This window comes from Engystomops pustulosus, chromosome 9, assembly GCF_040894005.1.
Source record: "Engystomops pustulosus chromosome 9, aEngPut4.maternal, whole genome shotgun sequence".
Lineage (NCBI taxonomy): Eukaryota > Metazoa > Chordata > Amphibia > Anura > Leptodactylidae > Engystomops > Engystomops pustulosus.
In genome coordinates this window covers 67,823,214-67,838,563 of record NC_092419.1, presented here as the reverse complement: position 1 = coordinate 67,838,563, position 15,350 = coordinate 67,823,214, and the positions used below count along the sequence as shown (strand labels likewise).

General features: G+C 45.7%; 46 pseudogenes; all 46 read left to right on the top strand.

The window, feature by feature from the left end:
• Positions 1-40: 40 nt before the first annotated feature.
• On the top strand, positions 41-159 carry LOC140080705 (5S ribosomal RNA; annotated as a pseudogene).
• A 251-nt stretch (positions 160-410) lies between these two features.
• Positions 411-529, top strand: LOC140100407 (5S ribosomal RNA; annotated as a pseudogene).
• A 251-nt stretch (positions 530-780) lies between these two features.
• Positions 781-899, top strand: LOC140100406 (5S ribosomal RNA; annotated as a pseudogene).
• A 70-nt stretch (positions 900-969) lies between these two features.
• LOC140080704 (5S ribosomal RNA) lies at positions 970-1,088 on the top strand (annotated as a pseudogene).
• A 251-nt stretch (positions 1,089-1,339) lies between these two features.
• On the top strand, positions 1,340-1,458 carry LOC140100405 (5S ribosomal RNA; annotated as a pseudogene).
• A 432-nt stretch (positions 1,459-1,890) lies between these two features.
• Positions 1,891-2,009, top strand: LOC140100404 (5S ribosomal RNA; annotated as a pseudogene).
• A 251-nt stretch (positions 2,010-2,260) lies between these two features.
• Positions 2,261-2,379, top strand: LOC140083966 (5S ribosomal RNA; annotated as a pseudogene).
• A 70-nt stretch (positions 2,380-2,449) lies between these two features.
• Positions 2,450-2,568, top strand: LOC140080703 (5S ribosomal RNA; annotated as a pseudogene).
• A 251-nt stretch (positions 2,569-2,819) lies between these two features.
• Positions 2,820-2,938, top strand: LOC140092556 (5S ribosomal RNA; annotated as a pseudogene).
• Positions 2,939-3,008: 70 nt separating this feature from the next.
• LOC140100403 (5S ribosomal RNA) lies at positions 3,009-3,127 on the top strand (annotated as a pseudogene).
• Positions 3,128-3,197: 70 nt separating this feature from the next.
• LOC140080702 (5S ribosomal RNA) lies at positions 3,198-3,316 on the top strand (annotated as a pseudogene).
• Positions 3,317-3,567: 251 nt separating this feature from the next.
• LOC140100401 (5S ribosomal RNA) lies at positions 3,568-3,686 on the top strand (annotated as a pseudogene).
• A 251-nt stretch (positions 3,687-3,937) lies between these two features.
• On the top strand, positions 3,938-4,056 carry LOC140100400 (5S ribosomal RNA; annotated as a pseudogene).
• A 70-nt stretch (positions 4,057-4,126) lies between these two features.
• On the top strand, positions 4,127-4,245 carry LOC140080701 (5S ribosomal RNA; annotated as a pseudogene).
• Positions 4,246-4,496: 251 nt separating this feature from the next.
• Positions 4,497-4,615, top strand: LOC140100399 (5S ribosomal RNA; annotated as a pseudogene).
• Positions 4,616-5,047: 432 nt separating this feature from the next.
• On the top strand, positions 5,048-5,166 carry LOC140100398 (5S ribosomal RNA; annotated as a pseudogene).
• Positions 5,167-5,417: 251 nt separating this feature from the next.
• On the top strand, positions 5,418-5,536 carry LOC140080700 (5S ribosomal RNA; annotated as a pseudogene).
• Positions 5,537-6,156: 620 nt separating this feature from the next.
• On the top strand, positions 6,157-6,274 carry LOC140096266 (5S ribosomal RNA; annotated as a pseudogene).
• A 70-nt stretch (positions 6,275-6,344) lies between these two features.
• On the top strand, positions 6,345-6,463 carry LOC140080698 (5S ribosomal RNA; annotated as a pseudogene).
• Positions 6,464-6,714: 251 nt separating this feature from the next.
• LOC140095119 (5S ribosomal RNA) lies at positions 6,715-6,834 on the top strand (annotated as a pseudogene).
• A 433-nt stretch (positions 6,835-7,267) lies between these two features.
• Positions 7,268-7,386, top strand: LOC140100396 (5S ribosomal RNA; annotated as a pseudogene).
• Positions 7,387-7,637: 251 nt separating this feature from the next.
• LOC140083965 (5S ribosomal RNA) lies at positions 7,638-7,756 on the top strand (annotated as a pseudogene).
• Positions 7,757-7,826: 70 nt separating this feature from the next.
• On the top strand, positions 7,827-7,945 carry LOC140080697 (5S ribosomal RNA; annotated as a pseudogene).
• A 251-nt stretch (positions 7,946-8,196) lies between these two features.
• LOC140092555 (5S ribosomal RNA) lies at positions 8,197-8,315 on the top strand (annotated as a pseudogene).
• A 70-nt stretch (positions 8,316-8,385) lies between these two features.
• On the top strand, positions 8,386-8,504 carry LOC140100395 (5S ribosomal RNA; annotated as a pseudogene).
• A 70-nt stretch (positions 8,505-8,574) lies between these two features.
• On the top strand, positions 8,575-8,693 carry LOC140080696 (5S ribosomal RNA; annotated as a pseudogene).
• Positions 8,694-8,944: 251 nt separating this feature from the next.
• Positions 8,945-9,063, top strand: LOC140100394 (5S ribosomal RNA; annotated as a pseudogene).
• A 251-nt stretch (positions 9,064-9,314) lies between these two features.
• LOC140100393 (5S ribosomal RNA) lies at positions 9,315-9,433 on the top strand (annotated as a pseudogene).
• A 70-nt stretch (positions 9,434-9,503) lies between these two features.
• LOC140080695 (5S ribosomal RNA) lies at positions 9,504-9,622 on the top strand (annotated as a pseudogene).
• A 251-nt stretch (positions 9,623-9,873) lies between these two features.
• LOC140100392 (5S ribosomal RNA) lies at positions 9,874-9,992 on the top strand (annotated as a pseudogene).
• A 432-nt stretch (positions 9,993-10,424) lies between these two features.
• Positions 10,425-10,543, top strand: LOC140100391 (5S ribosomal RNA; annotated as a pseudogene).
• Positions 10,544-10,794: 251 nt separating this feature from the next.
• LOC140080694 (5S ribosomal RNA) lies at positions 10,795-10,913 on the top strand (annotated as a pseudogene).
• A 251-nt stretch (positions 10,914-11,164) lies between these two features.
• Positions 11,165-11,283, top strand: LOC140100389 (5S ribosomal RNA; annotated as a pseudogene).
• A 251-nt stretch (positions 11,284-11,534) lies between these two features.
• On the top strand, positions 11,535-11,653 carry LOC140100388 (5S ribosomal RNA; annotated as a pseudogene).
• Positions 11,654-11,723: 70 nt separating this feature from the next.
• LOC140080692 (5S ribosomal RNA) lies at positions 11,724-11,842 on the top strand (annotated as a pseudogene).
• Positions 11,843-12,093: 251 nt separating this feature from the next.
• Positions 12,094-12,212, top strand: LOC140100387 (5S ribosomal RNA; annotated as a pseudogene).
• A 432-nt stretch (positions 12,213-12,644) lies between these two features.
• On the top strand, positions 12,645-12,763 carry LOC140100385 (5S ribosomal RNA; annotated as a pseudogene).
• Positions 12,764-13,014: 251 nt separating this feature from the next.
• LOC140100384 (5S ribosomal RNA) lies at positions 13,015-13,133 on the top strand (annotated as a pseudogene).
• A 70-nt stretch (positions 13,134-13,203) lies between these two features.
• LOC140080691 (5S ribosomal RNA) lies at positions 13,204-13,322 on the top strand (annotated as a pseudogene).
• Positions 13,323-13,573: 251 nt separating this feature from the next.
• Positions 13,574-13,692, top strand: LOC140100383 (5S ribosomal RNA; annotated as a pseudogene).
• A 432-nt stretch (positions 13,693-14,124) lies between these two features.
• On the top strand, positions 14,125-14,243 carry LOC140078435 (5S ribosomal RNA; annotated as a pseudogene).
• Positions 14,244-14,313: 70 nt separating this feature from the next.
• LOC140092498 (5S ribosomal RNA) lies at positions 14,314-14,432 on the top strand (annotated as a pseudogene).
• A 70-nt stretch (positions 14,433-14,502) lies between these two features.
• On the top strand, positions 14,503-14,621 carry LOC140100382 (5S ribosomal RNA; annotated as a pseudogene).
• Positions 14,622-14,691: 70 nt separating this feature from the next.
• Positions 14,692-14,810, top strand: LOC140078440 (5S ribosomal RNA; annotated as a pseudogene).
• Positions 14,811-14,880: 70 nt separating this feature from the next.
• LOC140100381 (5S ribosomal RNA) lies at positions 14,881-14,999 on the top strand (annotated as a pseudogene).
• A 70-nt stretch (positions 15,000-15,069) lies between these two features.
• On the top strand, positions 15,070-15,188 carry LOC140092968 (5S ribosomal RNA; annotated as a pseudogene).
• The last annotated feature ends 162 nt before the right edge of the window (positions 15,189-15,350 follow it).

Here is a 15,350-nt window from a genome sequence, read left to right as displayed (position 1 = left end):
CTATGAGATAGTAAAAGAAAGTAGAAATTAGGCAGCTGCTGTCAACGGCCATTCTAAGCTGAATGTGCCTGCTCTCGTCAGATCGCAGCAGCAATGCAGCTTAAGGCTTGGCAAGTACCAGCATGGGAGACTGGCTGGGAATCCCAAGTTCTGTTGACCTTTTTGAACCTGAAAATTGTGTTAGTTTCTCTATGAGATAGTAAAAGAAGGTTCCAATTGAACAGCTGCTGTCAACGGCCATTCTAAGCTGAATGTGCCTGCTCTCATCAGATCGCAGCAGCTTAAGGCTTGGCAAGTACCAGCATGGGAGACTGGCTGGGAATCCCAAGTTCCGTTGACCTTTTTGAACCTGAAAATTGTGTTAGTTTCTCTATGAGATAGTAAAAGAAGGTTCAAACTGAACAGCTGCTGTCAACGGCCATTCTAAGCTGAATGTGCCTGCTCTCGTCAGATCGCAGCAGCAATGCAGCTTAAGGCTTGGCAAGTACCAGCATGGGAGACTGGCTGGGAATCCCAAGTTCCGTTGACCTTTTTGAACCTGAAAATTGTGTTAGTTTCTCTATGAGATAGTAAAAGAAGGTTCAAATTGAACAGCTGCTGTCAACAGCCATTCTAAGCTGAATGTGCCTGCTCTCGTCAGATCGCAGCAGCTTAAGGCTTGGCAAGTACCAGCATGGGAGACTGGCTGGGAATCCCAAGTTCCGTTGACCTTTTTGAACCTGAAAATTGTGTTAGTTTCTCTATGAGATAGTAAAAGAAGGTTCAAATTGAACAGCTGCTGTCAACGGCCATTCTAAGCTGAATGTGCCTGCTCTCGTCAGATCGCAGCAGCAATGCAGCTTAAGGCTTGGCAAGTACCAGCATGGGAGACTGGCTGGGAATCCCAAGTTCCGTTGACCTTTTTGAACCTGAAAATTGTGTTAGTTTCTCTATGAGATAGTAAAAGAAAGTAGAAATTAGGCAGCTGCTGTCAACGGCCATTCTAAGCTGAATGTGCCTGCTCTCGTCAGATCGCAGCAGCAATGCAGCTTAAGGCTTGGCAAGTACCAGCATGGGAGACTGGCTGGGAATCCCAAGTTCTGTTGACCTTTTTGAACCTTAAAATTGTGTTAGTTTCTCTATGAGATAGTAAAAGAAGGTTCAAATTGAACAGCTGCTGTCAACGGCCATTCTAAGCTGAATGTGCCTGCTCTCATCAGATCGCAGCAGCTTAAGGCTTGGCAAGTACCAGCATGGGAGACTGGCTGGGAATCCCAAGTTCCGTTGACCTTTTTGAACCTGAAAATTGTGTTAGTTACTCTATGAGATAGTAAAAGAAGGTTCAAACTGAACAGCTGCTGTCAACGGCCATTCTAAGCTGAATGTGCCTGCTCTCGTCAGATCGCAGCAGCAATGCAGCTTAAGGCTTGGCAAGTACCAGCATGGGAGACTGGCTGGGAATCCCAAGTTCCGTTGACCTTTTTGAACCTGAAAATTGTGTTAGTTTCTCTATGAGATAGTAAAAGAAGGTTCAAATTGAACAGCTGCTGTCAACAGCCATTCTAAGCTGAATGTGCCTGCTCTCGTCAGATCGCAGCAGCTTAAGGCTTGGCAAGTACCAGCATGGGAGACTGGCTGGGAATCCCAAGTTCCGTTGACCTTTTTGAACCTGAAAATTGTGTTAGTTTCTCTATGAGATAGTAAAAGAAGGTTCAAATTGAACAGCTGCTGTCAACAGCCATTCTAAGCTGAATGTGCCTGCTCTCGTCAGATCGCAGCAGCTTAAGGCTTGGCAAGTACCAGCATGGGAGACTGGCTGGGAATCCCAAGTTCCGTTGACCTTTTTGAACCTGAAAATTGTGTTAGTTTCTCTATGAGATAGTAAAAGAAGGTTCAAACTGAACAGCTGCTGTCAACGGCCATTCTAAGCTGAATGTGCCTGCTCTCGTCAGATCGCAGCAGCAATGCAGCTTAAGGCTTGGCAAGTACCAGCATGGGAGACTGGCTGGGAATCCCAAGTTCCGTTGACCTTTTTGAACCTGAAAATTGTGTTAGTTTCTCTATGAGATAGTAAAAGAAGGTTCAAATTGAACAGCTGCTGTCAACAGCCATTCTAAGCTGAATGTGCCTGCTCTCGTCAGATCGCAGCAGCTTAAGGCTTGGCAAGTACCAGCATGGGAGACTGGCTGGGAATCCCAAGTTCCGTTGACCTTTTTGAACCTGAAAATTGTGTTAGTTTCTCTATGAGATAGTAAAAGAAGGTTCAAATTGAACAGCTGCTGTCAACGGCAATTCTAAGCTGAATGTGCCTGCTCTCGTCAGATCGCAGCAGCAATGCAGCTTAAGGCTTGGCAAGTACCAGCATGGGAGACTGGCTGGGAATCCCAAGTTCCGTTGACCTTTTTGAACCTGAAAATTGTGTTAGTTTCTCTATGAGATAGTAAAAGAAAGTAGAAATTAGGCAGCTGCTGTCAACGGCCATTCTAAGCTGAATGTGCCTGCTCTCGTCAGATCGCAGCAGCAATGCAGCTTAAGGCTTGGCAAGTACCAGCATGGGAGACTGGCTGGGAATCCCAAGTTCTGTTGACCTTTTTGAACCTGAAAATTGTGTTAGTTTCTCTATGAGATAGTAAAAGAAGGTTCAAATTGAACAGCTGCTGTCAACGGCCATTCTAAGCTGAATGTGCCTGCTCTCATCAGATCGCAGCAGCTTAAGGCTTGGCAAGTACCAGCATGGGAGACTGGCTGGGAATCCCAAGTTCCGTTGACCTTTTTGAACCTGAAAATTGTGTTAGTTTCTCTATGAGATAGTAAAAGAAGGTTCAAACTGAACAGCTGCTGTCAACGGCCATTCTAAGCTGAATGTGCCTGCTCTCGTCAGATCGCTGCATCAATGCAGCTTAAGGCTTGGCAAGTACCAGCATGGGAGACTGGCTGGGAATCCCAAGTTCCGTTGACCTTTTTGAACCTGAAAATTGTGTTAGTTTCTCTATGAGATAGTAAAAGAAGGTTCAAATTGAACAGCTGCTGTCAACGGCCATTCTAAGCTGAATGTGCCTGCTCTCGTCAGATCGCAGCAGCAATGCAGCTTAAGGCTTGGCAAGTACCAGCATGGGAGACTGGCTGGGAATCCCAAGTTCCGTTGACCTTTTTGAACCTGAAAATTGTGTTAGTTTCTCTATGAGATAGTAAAAGAAAGTAGAAATTAGGCAGCTGCTGTCAACGGCCATTCTAAGCTGAATGTGCCTGCTCTCGTCAGATCGCAGCAGCAATGCAGCTTAAGGCTTGGCAAGTACCAGCATGGGAGACTGGCTGGGAATCCCAAGTTCTGTTGACCTTTTTGAACCTGAAAATTGTGTTAGTTTCTCTATGAGATAGTAAAAGAAGGTTCCAATTGAACAGCTGCTGTCAACGGCCATTCTAAGCTGAATGTGCCTGCTCTCATCAGATCGCAGCAGCTTAAGGCTTGGCAAGTACCAGCATGGGAGACTGGCTGGGAATCCCAAGTTCCGTTGACCTTTTTGAACCTGAAAATTGTGTTAGTTTCTCTATGAGATAGTAAAAGAAGGTTCAAACTGAACAGCTGCTGTCAACGGCCATTCTAAGCTGAATGTGCCTGCTCTCGTCAGATCGCAGCAGCAATGCAGCTTAAGGCTTGGCAAGTACCAGCATGGGAGACTGGCTGGGAATCCCAAGTTCCGTTGACCTTTTTGAACCTGAAAATTGTGTTAGTTTCTCTATGAGATAGTAAAAGAAGGTTCAAATTGAACAGCTGCTGTCAACAGCCATTCTAAGCTGAATGTGCCTGCTCTCGTCAGATCGCAGCAGCTTAAGGCTTGGCAAGTACCAGCATGGGAGACTGGCTGGGAATCCCAAGTTCCGTTGACCTTTTTGAACCTGAAAATTGTGTTAGTTTCTCTATGAGATAGTAAAAGAAGGTTCAAATTGAACAGCTGCTGTCAACGGCCATTCTAAGCTGAATGTGCCTGCTCTCGTCAGATCGCAGCAGCAATGCAGCTTAAGGCTTGGCAAGTACCAGCATGGGAGACTGGCTGGGAATCCCAAGTTCCGTTGACCTTTTTGAACCTGAAAATTGTGTTAGTTTCTCTATGAGATAGTAAAAGAAAGTAGAAATTAGGCAGCTGCTGTCAACGGCCATTCTAAGCTGAATGTGCCTGCTCTCGTCAGATCGCAGCAGCAATGCAGCTTAAGGCTTGGCAAGTACCAGCATGGGAGACTGGCTGGGAATCCCAAGTTCTGTTGACCTTTTTGAACCTTAAAATTGTGTTAGTTTCTCTATGAGATAGTAAAAGAAGGTTCAAATTGAACAGCTGCTGTCAACGGCCATTCTAAGCTGAATGTGCCTGCTCTCATCAGATCGCAGCAGCTTAAGGCTTGGCAAGTACCAGCATGGGAGACTGGCTGGGAATCCCAAGTTCCGTTGACCTTTTTGAACCTGAAAATTGTGTTAGTTACTCTATGAGATAGTAAAAGAAGGTTCAAACTGAACAGCTGCTGTCAACGGCCATTCTAAGCTGAATGTGCCTGCTCTCGTCAGATCGCAGCAGCAATGCAGCTTAAGGCTTGGCAAGTACCAGCATGGGAGACTGGCTGGGAATCCCAAGTTCCGTTGACCTTTTTGAACCTGAAAATTGTGTTAGTTTCTCTATGAGATAGTAAAAGAAGGTTCAAATTGAACAGCTGCTGTCAACAGCCATTCTAAGCTGAATGTGCCTGCTCTCGTCAGATCGCAGCAGCTTAAGGCTTGGCAAGTACCAGCATGGGAGACTGGCTGGGAATCCCAAGTTCCGTTGACCTTTTTGAACCTGAAAATTGTGTTAGTTTCTCTATGAGATAGTAAAAGAAGGTTCAAATTGAACAGCTGCTGTCAACAGCCATTCTAAGCTGAATGTGCCTGCTCTCGTCAGATCGCAGCAGCTTAAGGCTTGGCAAGTACCAGCATGGGAGACTGGCTGGGAATCCCAAGTTCCGTTGACCTTTTTGAACCTGAAAATTGTGTTAGTTTCTCTATGAGATAGTAAAAGAAGGTTCAAACTGAACAGCTGCTGTCAACGGCCATTCTAAGCTGAATGTGCCTGCTCTCGTCAGATCGCAGCAGCAATGCAGCTTAAGGCTTGGCAAGTACCAGCATGGGAGACTGGCTGGGAATCCCAAGTTCCGTTGACCTTTTTGAACCTGAAAATTGTGTTAGTTTCTCTATGAGATAGTAAAAGAAGGTTCAAATTGAACAGCTGCTGTCAACAGCCATTCTAAGCTGAATGTGCCTGCTCTCGTCAGATCGCAGCAGCTTAAGGCTTGGCAAGTACCAGCATGGGAGACTGGCTGGGAATCCCAAGTTCCGTTGACCTTTTTGAACCTGAAAATTGTGTTAGTTTCTCTATGAGATAGTAAAAGAAAGTAGAAATTAGGCAGCTGCTGTCAACGGCCATTCTAAGCTGAATGTGCCTGCTCTCGTCAGATCGCAGCAGCAATGCAGCTTAAGGCTTGGCAAGTACCAGCATGGGAGACTGGCTGGGAATCCCAAGTTCTGTTGACCTTTTTGAACCTGAAAATTGTGTTAGTTTCTCTATGAGATAGTAAAAGAAGGTTCCAATTGAACAGCTGCTGTCAACGGCCATTCTAAGCTGAATGTGCCTGCTCTCATCAGATCGCAGCAGCTTAAGGCTTGGCAAGTACCAGCATGGGAGACTGGCTGGGAATCCCAAGTTCCGTTGACCTTTTTGAACCTGAAAATTGTGTTAGTTTCTCTATGAGATAGTAAAAGAAGGTTCAAACTGAACAGCTGCTGTCAACGGCCATTCTAAGGCTGAATGTGCCTGCTCTCGTCAGATCGCAGCAGCAATGCAGCTTAAGGCTTGGCAAGTACCAGCATGGGAGACTGGCTGGGATCCCAGGTTCCGTGACCTTTTTGAACCTGAAAATTGTGTTAGTTTCTCTATGAGATAGTAAAAGAAGGTTCAAATTGAACAGCTGCTGTCAACAGCCATTCTAAGCTGAATGTGCCTGCTCTCGTCAGATCGCAGCAGCTTAAGCTTGGCAAGTACCAGCATGGGAGACTGGCTGGGAATCCCAAGTTCCGTTGACCTTTTTGAACCTGAAAATTGTGTTAGTTTTCTCTATGAGATAGTAAAAGAAGGTTCAAATTGAACAGCTGCTGTCAACGGCCATTCTAAGCTGAATGTGCCTGCTCTCGTCAGATCGCAGCAGCAATGCAGCTAAGGCTTGGCAAGTACCAGCATGGGAGACTGGCTGGGAATCCCAAGTTCCGTTGACCTTTTTGAACCTGAAAATTGTGTTAGTTTCTCTATGAGATAGTAAAAGAAAGTAGAAATTAGGCAGCTGCTGTCAACGGCCATTCTAAGCTGAATGTGCCTGCTCTCGTCAGATCGCAGCAGCAATGCAGCTTAAGGCTTGGCAAGTACCAGCATGGGAGACTGGCTGGGAATCCCAAGTTCTGTTGACCTTTTTGAACCTTAAAATTGTGTTAGTTTCTCTATGAGATAGTAAAAGAAGGTTCAAATTGAACAGCTGCTGTCAACGGCCATTCTAAGCTGAATGTGCCTGCTCTCATCAGATCGCAGCAGCTTAAGGCTTGGCAAGTACCAGCATGGGAGACTGGCTGGGAATCCCAAGTTCCGTTGACCTTTTTGAACCTGAAAATTGTGTTAGTTACTCTATGAGATAGTAAAAGAAGGTTCAAACTGAACAGCTGCTGTCAACGGCCATTTCTAAGCTGAATGTGCCTGCTCTCGTCAGATCGCAGCAGCAATGCAGCTTAAGGCTTGGCAAGTACCAGCATGGGAGACTGGCTGGGAATCCCAAGTTCCGTTGACCTTTTTGAACCTGAAAATTGTGTTAGTTTCTCTATGAGATAGTAAAAGAAGGTTCAAATTGAACAGCTGCTGTCAACAGCCATTCTAAGCTGAATGTGCCCTGCTCTCGTCAGATCGCAGCAGCTTAAGGCTTGGCAAGTACCAGCATGGGAGACTGGCTGGGAATCCCAAGTTCCGTTGACCTTTTTGAACCTGAAAATTGTGTTAGTTTCTCTATGAGATAGTTAAAGAAGGTTCAAATTGAACAGCTGCTGTCAACAGCCATTCTAAGCTGAATGTGCCTGCTCTCGTCAGATCGCAGCAGCTTAAGGCTTGGCAAGTACCAGCATGGGAGACTGGCTGGGAATCCCAAGTTCCGTTGACCTTTTTGAACCTGAAAATTGTGTTAGTTTCTCTATGAGATAGTAAAAGAAGGTTCAAACTGAACAGCTGCTGTCAACGGCCATTCTAAGCTGAATGTGCCTGCTCTCGTCAGATCGCAGCAGCAATGCAGCTTAAGGCTTGGCAAGTACCAGCATGGGAGACTGGCTGGGAATCCCAAGTTCCGTTGACCTTTTTGAACCTGAAAATTGTGTTAGTTTCTCTATGAGATAGTAAAAGAAGGTTCAAATTGAACAGCTGCTGTCAACAGCCATTCTAAGCTGAATGTGCCTGCTCTCGTCAGATCGCAGCAGCTTAAGGCTTGGCAAGTACCAGCATGGGAGACTGGCTGGGAATCCCAAGTTCCGTTGACCTTTTTGAACCTGAAAATTGTGTTAGTTTCTCTATGAGATAGTAAAAGAAGGTTCAAATTGAACAGCTGCTGTCAACGGCAATTCTAAGCTGAATGTGCCTGCTCTCGTCAGATCGCAGCAGCAATGCAGCTTAAGGCTTGGCAAGTACCAGCATGGGAGACTGGCTGGGAATCCCAAGTTCCGTTGACCTTTTTGAACCTGAAAATTGTGTTAGTTTCTCTATGAGATAGTAAAAGAAAGTAGAAATTAGGCAGCTGCTGTCAACGGCCATTCTAAGCTGAATGTGCCTGCTCTCGTCAGATCGCAGCAGCAATGCAGCTTAAGGCTTGGCAAGTACCAGCATGGGAGACTGGCTGGGAATCCCAAGTTCTGTTGACCTTTTTGAACCTGAAAATTGTGTTAGTTTCTCTATGAGATAGTAAAAGAAGGTTCAAATTGAACAGCTGCTGTCAACGGCCATTCTAAGCTGAATGTGCCTGCTCTCATCAGATCGCAGCAGCTTAAGGCTTGGCAAGTACCAGCATGGGAGACTGGCTGGGAATCCCAAGTTCCGTTGACCTTTTTGAACCTGAAAATTGTGTTAGTTTCTCTATGAGATAGTAAAAGAAGGTTCAAACTGAACAGCTGCTGTCAACGGCCATTCTAAGCTGAATGTGCCTGCTCTCGTCAGATCGCTGCATCAATGCAGCTTAAGGCTTGGCAAGTACCAGCATGGGAGACTGGCTGGGAATCCCAAGTTCCGTTGACCTTTTTGAACCTGAAAATTGTGTTAGTTTCTCTATGAGATAGTAAAAGAAGGTTCAAATTGAACAGCTGCTGTCAACGGCCATTCTAAGCTGAATGTGCCTGCTCTCGTCAGATCGCAGCAGCAATGCAGCTTAAGGCTTGGCAAGTACCAGCATGGGAGACTGGCTGGGAATCCCAAGTTCCGTTGACCTTTTTGAACCTGAAAATTGTGTTAGTTTCTCTATGAGATAGTAAAAGAAAGTAGAAATTAGGCAGCTGCTGTCAACGGCCATTCTAAGCTGAATGTGCCTGCTCTCGTCAGATCGCAGCAGCAATGCAGCTTAAGGCTTGGCAAGTACCAGCATGGGAGACTGGCTGGGAATCCCAAGTTCTGTTGACCTTTTTGAACCTGAAAATTGTGTTAGTTTCTCTATGAGATAGTAAAAGAAGGTTCCAATTGAACAGCTGCTGTCAACGGCCATTCTAAGCTGAATGTGCCTGCTCTCATCAGATCGCAGCAGCTTAAGGCTTGGCAAGTACCAGCATGGGAGACTGGCTGGGAATCCCAAGTTCCGTTGACCTTTTTGAACCTGAAAATTGTGTTAGTTTCTCTATGAGATAGTAAAAGAAGGTTCAAACTGAACAGCTGCTGTCAACGGCCATTCTAAGCTGAATGTGCCTGCTCTCGTCAGATCGCAGCAGCAATGCAGCTTAAGGCTTGGCAAGTACCAGCATGGGAGACTGGCTGGGAATCCCAAGTTCCGTTGACCTTTTTGAACCTGAAAATTGTGTTAGTTTCTCTATGAGATAGTAAAAGAAGGTTCAAATTGAACAGCTGCTGTCAACAGCCATTCTAAGCTGAATGTGCCTGCTCTCGTCAGATCGCAGCAGCTTAAGGCTTGGCAAGTACCAGCATGGGAGACTGGCTGGGAATCCCAAGTTCCGTTGACCTTTTTGAACCTGAAAATTGTGTTAGTTTCTCTATGAGATAGTAAAAGAAGGTTCAAATTGAACAGCTGCTGTCAACGGCCATTCTAAGCTGAATGTGCCTGCTCTCGTCAGATCGCAGCAGCAATGCAGCTTAAGGCTTGGCAAGTACCAGCATGGGAGACTGGCTGGGAATCCCAAGTTCCGTTGACCTTTTTGAACCTGAAAATTGTGTTAGTTTCTCTATGAGATAGTAAAAGAAAGTAGAAATTAGGCAGCTGCTGTCAACGGCCATTCTAAGCTGAATGTGCCTGCTCTCGTCAGATCGCAGCAGCAATGCAGCTTAAGGCTTGGCAAGTACCAGCATGGGAGACTGGCTGGGAATCCCAAGTTCTGTTGACCTTTTTGAACCTTAAAATTGTGTTAGTTTCTCTATGAGATAGTAAAAGAAGGTTCAAATTGAACAGCTGCTGTCAACGGCCATTCTAAGCTGAATGTGCCTGCTCTCATCAGATCGCAGCAGCTTAAGGCTTGGCAAGTACCAGCATGGGAGACTGGCTGGGAATCCCAAGTTCCGTTGACCTTTTTGAACCTGAAAATTGTGTTAGTTACTCTATGAGATAGTAAAAGAAGGTTCAAACTGAACAGCTGCTGTCAACGGCCATTCTAAGCTGAATGTGCCTGCTCTCGTCAGATCGCAGCAGCAATGCAGCTTAAGGCTTGGCAAGTACCAGCATGGGAGACTGGCTGGGAATCCCAAGTTCCGTTGACCTTTTTGAACCTGAAAATTGTGTTAGTTTCTCTATGAGATAGTAAAAGAAGGTTCAAATTGAACAGCTGCTGTCAACAGCCATTCTAAGCTGAATGTGCCTGCTCTCGTCAGATCGCAGCAGCTTAAGGCTTGGCAAGTACCAGCATGGGAGACTGGCTGGGAATCCCAAGTTCCGTTGACCTTTTTGAACCTGAAAATTGTGTTAGTTTCTCTATGAGATAGTAAAAGAAGGTTCAAATTGAACAGCTGCTGTCAACAGCCATTCTAAGCTGAATGTGCCTGCTCTCGTCAGATCGCAGCAGCTTAAGGCTTGGCAAGTACCAGCATGGGAGACTGGCTGGGAATCCCAAGTTCCGTTGACCTTTTTGAACCTGAAAATTGTGTTAGTTTCTCTATGAGATAGTAAAAGAAGGTTCAAACTGAACAGCTGCTGTCAACGGCCATTCTAAGCTGAATGTGCCTGCTCTCGTCAGATCGCAGCAGCAATGCAGCTTAAGGCTTGGCAAGTACCAGCATGGGAGACTGGCTGGGAATCCCAAGTTCCGTTGACCTTTTTGAACCTGAAAATTGTGTTAGTTTCTCTATGAGATAGTAAAAGAAGGTTCAAATTGAACAGCTGCTGTCAACAGCCATTCTAAGCTGAATGTGCCTGCTCTCGTCAGATCGCAGCAGCTTAAGGCTTGGCAAGTACCAGCATGGGAGACTGGCTGGGAATCCCAAGTTCCGTTGACCTTTTTGAACCTGAAAATTGTGTTAGTTTCTCTATGAGATAGTAAAAGAAAGTAGAAATTAGGCAGCTGCTGTCAACGGCCATTCTAAGCTGAATGTGCCTGCTCTCGTCAGATCGCAGCAGCAATGCAGCTTAAGGCTTGGCAAGTACCAGCATGGGAGACTGGCTGGGAATCCCAAGTTCTGTTGACCTTTTTGAACCTGAAAATTGTGTTAGTTTCTCTATGAGATAGTAAAAGAAGGTTCAAATTGAACAGCTGCTGTCAACGGCCATTCTAAGCTGAATGTGCCTGCTCTCATCAGATCGCAGCAGCTTAAGGCTTGGCAAGTACCAGCATGGGAGACTGGCTGGGAATCCCAAGTTCCGTTGACCTTTTTGAACCTGAAAATTGTGTTAGTTTCTCTATGAGATAGTAAAAGAAGGTTCAAACTGAACAGCTGCTGTCAACGGCCATTCTAAGCTGAATGTGCCTGCTCTCGTCAGATCGCAGCAGCAATGCAGCTTAAGGCTTGGCAAGTACCAGCATGGGAGACTGGCTGGGAATCCCAAGTTCCGTTGACCTTTTTGAACCTGAAAATTGTGTTAGTTTCTCTATGAGATAGTAAAAGAAGGTTCAAATTGAACAGCTGCTGTCAACAGCCATTCTAAGCTGAATGTGCCTGCTCTCGTCAGATCGCAGCAGCTTAAGGCTTGGCAAGTACCAGCATGGGAGACTGGCTGGGAATCCCAAGTTCCGTTGACCTTTTTGAACCTGAAAATTGTGTTAGTTTCTCTATGAGATAGTAAAAGAAGGTTCAAATTGAACAGCTGCTGTCAACGGCCATTCTAAGCTGAATGTGCCTGCTCTCGTCAGATCGCAGCAGCAATGCAGCTTAAGGCTTGGCAAGTACCAGCATGGGAGACTGGCTGGGAATCCCAAGTTCCGTTGACCTTTTTGAACCTGAAAATTGTGTTAGTTTCTCTATGAGATAGTAAAAGAAAGTAGAAATTAGGCAGCTGCTGTCAACGGCCATTCTAAGCTGAATGTGCCTGCTCTCGTCAGATCGCAGCAGCAATGCAGCTTAAGGCTTGGCAAGTACCAGCATGGGAGACTGGCTGGGAATCCCAAGTTCTGTTGACCTTTTTGAACCTTAAAATTGTGTTAGTTTCTCTATGAGATAGTAAAAGAAGGTTCAAATTGAACAGCTGCTGTCAACGGCCATTCTAAGCTGAATGTGCCTGCTCTCATCAGATCGCAGCAGCTTAAGGCTTGGCAAGTACCAGCATGGGAGACTGGCTGGGAATCCCAAGTTCCGTTGACCTTTTTGAACCTGAAAATTGTGTTAGTTACTCTATGAGATAGTAAAAGAAGGTTCAAACTGAACAGCTGCTGTCAACGGCCATTCTAAGCTGAATGTGCCTGCTCTCGTCAGATCGCAGCAGCAATGCAGCTTAAGGCTTGGCAAGTACCAGCATGGGAGACTGGCTGGGAATCCCAAGTTCCGTTGACCTTTTTGAACCTGAAAATTGTGTTAGTTTCTCTATGAGATAGTAAAAGAAGGTTCAAATTGAACAGCTGCTGTCAACAGCCATTCTAAGCTGAATGTGCCTGCTCTCGTCAGATCGCAGCAGCTTAAGGCTTGGCAAGTACCAGCATGGGAGACTGGCTGGGAATCCCAAGTTCCGTTGACCTTTTTGAACCTGAAAATTGTGTTAGTTTCTCTATGAGATAGTAAAAGAAGGTTCAAATTGAACAGCTGCTGTCAACAGCCATTCTAAGCTGAATGTGCCTGCTCTCGTCAGATCGCAGCAGCTTAAGGCTTGGCAAGTACCAGCATGGGAGACTGGCTGGGAATCCCAAGTTCCGTTGACCTTTTTGAACCTGAAAATTGTGTTAGTTTCTCTATGAGATAGTAAAAGAAGGTTCAAACTGAACAGCTGCTGTCAACGGCCATTCTAAGCTGAATGTGCCTGCTCTCGTCAGATCGCAGCAGCAATGCAGCTTAAGGCTTGGCAAGTACCAGCATGGGAGACTGGCTGGGAATCCCAAGTTCCGTTGACCTTTTTGAACCTGAAAATTGTGTTAGTTTCTCTATGAGATAGTAAAAGAAGGTTCAAATTGAACAGCTGCTGTCAACAGCCATTCTAAGCTGAATGTGCCTGCTCTCGTCAGATCGCAGCAGCTTAAGGCTTGGCAAGTACCAGCATGGGAGACTGGCTGGGAATCCCAAGTTCCGTTGACCTTTTTGAACCTGAAAATTGTGTTAGTTTCTCTATGAGATAGTAAAAGAAGGTTCAAATTGAACAGCTGCTGTCAACGGCCATTCTAAGCTGAATGTGCCTGCTCTCGTCAGATCGCAGCAGCAATGCAGCTTAAGGCTTGGCAAGTACCAGCATGGGAGACTGGCTGGGAATCCCAAGTTCCGTTGACCTTTTTGAACCTGAAAATTGTGTTAGTTTCTCTATGAGATAGTAAAAGAAAGTAGAAATTAGGCAGCTGCTGTCAACGGCCATTCTAAGCTGAATGTGCCTGCTCTCGTCAGATCGCAGCAGCAATGCAGCTTAAGGCTTGGCAAGTACCAGCATGGGAGACTGGCTGGGAATCCCAAGTTCTGTTGACCTTTTTGAACCTGAAAATTGTGTTAGTTTCTCTATGAGATAGTAAAAGAAGGTTCAAATTGAACAGCTGCTGTCAACGGCCATTCTAAGCTGAATGTGCCTGCTCTCATCAGATCGCAGCAGCTTAAGGCTTGGCAAGTACCAGCATGGGAGACTGGCTGGGAATCCCAAGTTCCGTTGACCTTTTTGAACCTGAAAATTGTGTTAGTTTCTCTATGAGATAGTAAAAGAAGGTTCAAACTGAACAGCTGCTGTCAACGGCCATTCTAAGCTGAATGTGCCTGCTCTCGTCAGATCGCAGCAGCAATGCAGCTTAAGGCTTGGCAAGTACCAGCATGGGAGACTGGCTGGGAATCCCAAGTTCCGTTGACCTTTTTGAACCTGAAAATTGTGTTAGTTTCTCTATGAGATAGTAAAAGAAGGTTCAAATTGAACAGCTGCTGTCAACAGCCATTCGAAGCTGAATGTGCCTGCTCTCGTCAGATCGCAGCAGCTTAAGGCTTGGCAAGTACCAGCATGGGAGACTGGCTGGGAATCCCAAGTTCCGTTGACCTTTTTGAACCTGAAAATTGTGTTAGTTTCTCTATGAGATAGTAAAAGAAGGTTCAAATTGAACAGCTGCTGTCAACAGCCATTCTAAGCTGAATGTGCCTGCTCTCGTCAGATCGCAGCAGCTTAAGGCTTGGCAAGTACCAGCATGGGAGACTGGCTGGGAATCCCAAGTTCCGTTGACCTTTTTGAACCTGAAAATTGTGTTAGTTTCTCTATGAGATAGTAAAAGAAGGTTCAAATTGAACAGCTGCTGTCAACGGCCATTCTAAGCTGAATGTGCCTGCTCTCGTCAGATCGCAGTAGCAATGCAGCTTAAGGCTTGGCAAGTACCAGCATGGGAGACTGGCTGGGAATCCCAAGTTCCGTTGACCTTTTTGAACCTGAAAATTGTGTTAGTTTCTCTATGGGATAGTAAAAGAAGGTTCAAATTGAACAGCTGCTTTCAACGGCCATTCTAAGCTGAATGTGCCTGCTCTCGTCAGATCGCAGCAACAATGCAGCTTAAGGCTTGGCAAGTACAAGCATGGGAGACTGGCTGGGAATCCCAAGTTCCGTTGACCTTTTTGAACCTGAAAATTGTTAGTTTCTCTGTCAAAGATGGTAAAAGAAGGTTCAAATTGAACAGCTGCTGTCAACGGCCATTCTAAGCTGAATGTGCCTGCTCTCGTCAGATCGCAGCAGCAATGCAGCTTAAGGCTTGGCAAGTACCAGCATGGGAGACTGGCTGGGAATCCCAAGTTCCGTTGACCTTTTTGAACCTGAAAATTGTGTTAGTTTCTCTATGAGATAGTAAAAGAAGGTTCAAATTGAAAAGCTGCTGTCAACGGCCATTCTAAGCTAAATGTGCCTGCTCTCATCAGATCGCAGCAGCAATGTAGCTTAAGGCTTGGCAAGTACCAGCATGGGAGACTGGCTGGGAATCCCAAGTTCCGTTGACCTTTTTGAACCTGAAAATTGTGTTAGTTTCTCTATGAGATAGTAAAAGAAGGTTCAAATTGAACAGCTGCTGTCAACGGCCATTCTAAGCTGAATGTGCCTGCTCTCGTCAGATCGCAGCAGCAATGCAGCTTAAGGCTTGGCAAGTACCAGCATGGGAGACTGGCTGGGAATCCCAAGTTCCGTTGACCTTTTTGAACCTGAAAATTGTGTTAGTTTCTCTATGAGATAGTAAAAGAAGGTTCAAATTGAACAGCTGCTGTCAACGGCCATTCTAAGCTGAATGTGCCTGCTCTCGTCAGATCGCAGCAGCAATGCAGCTTAAGGCTTGGCAAGTAACAGCATGGGAGACTGGCTGGGAATCCCAAGTTCTGTTGACCTTTTTGAACCTGAAAATTGTGTTAGTTTCTCTATGAGATAGTAAAAGAAGGTTCAAATTGAACAGCTGCTGTCAACGGCCATTCTAAGCTGAATGTGCCTGCTCTCGTCAGATCGCAGCAGCATTGCAGCTTAAGGCTTGGCAAGTACCAGCATGGGAGACT